The following is a 720-nucleotide window of genomic DNA, read 5'->3' as shown; positions in this document are numbered from 1 at the left end:
ACCAATTCCACTCGAAAATTTGACATAAATTGCTTTTACTGCAATTCTAAAATTGCATTGGGTTAAATGCTGCTGGCTAGCCTAGAATTTTTTCAAACCCAGACTTATAATTGTTTAATATATTTATCTATCTATTTTTCTATATATATGGGACCCGAGTAACATAAAAGAATTATTACTTGCTAGGATTTTTTTTTTCTTTTTTTTTTTCTTTTTTTTTTTTGCCTACTCGACGCCGTATGGAATGACTACAGCACTGGGAATAACCTATTTATAGAAACTTCTGCCGTGGTGGAAGAAGACTTCACTCCTGGAGGTGCAAGCACTCCATCCCTTGACTCGCCGTATGGCAACACCATCCAGGTAGTTGTGGTTGACAACTGTTCAGTTTTTGTTCGAGGTTAGTGTGTTCCACCGACGACTACATTAGTTTCAAGAGCTTCATTTTGTAATCGAAATCATATAGCAATTCAACTTTTAATAAGCCCAAGAGTCTGTGTTTTGTTTGTGTATAGGTGGTGCGAATTCAATTATGACTTGGAAATTTTGAGTGGTTGGTGAATGGGGAAGGGGATGGGGAGGTGGCTACGGAGACCACCAATGACTGCTGAGAATGCGCAGCAGCGCAGTGTGAAGCTTGTAGTGCGGGAGGTAGGAGGGACGCCCGTTCAGTGACGAAACATTTCTGTATATATAATTATCCCTCCACCCGCCCCGTTC

At 40.6% G+C, this 720-nt stretch overlaps 1 protein-coding gene across 1 annotated transcript in view; it reads left to right on the top strand.

Moving 5' to 3' along the window:
- Positions 1 to 442: 442 nt before the first annotated feature.
- Positions 443 to 720, top strand: part of LOC143020548 (filamin-A-like) — a gene marked incomplete at its 3' end in the record, with an annotated part of 284,067 nt that continues 283,789 nt past the window's right edge. The window contains 1 exon segment of the mRNA XM_076176979.1: positions 443 to 720. This exon segment is cut by the window's right edge and continues 900 nt beyond it.

The sequence above is a fragment of the Oratosquilla oratoria genome, chromosome 40 (genome assembly GCF_046742065.1).
Source record: "Oratosquilla oratoria isolate Oo_2021 chromosome 40, ASM4674206v1, whole genome shotgun sequence".
In the NCBI taxonomy this organism is placed as follows: domain Eukaryota; kingdom Metazoa; phylum Arthropoda; class Malacostraca; order Stomatopoda; family Squillidae; genus Oratosquilla; species Oratosquilla oratoria.
Note: the sequence above shows the minus strand (reverse complement) of the source record. Positions and strands in the feature narration are given on the sequence as shown.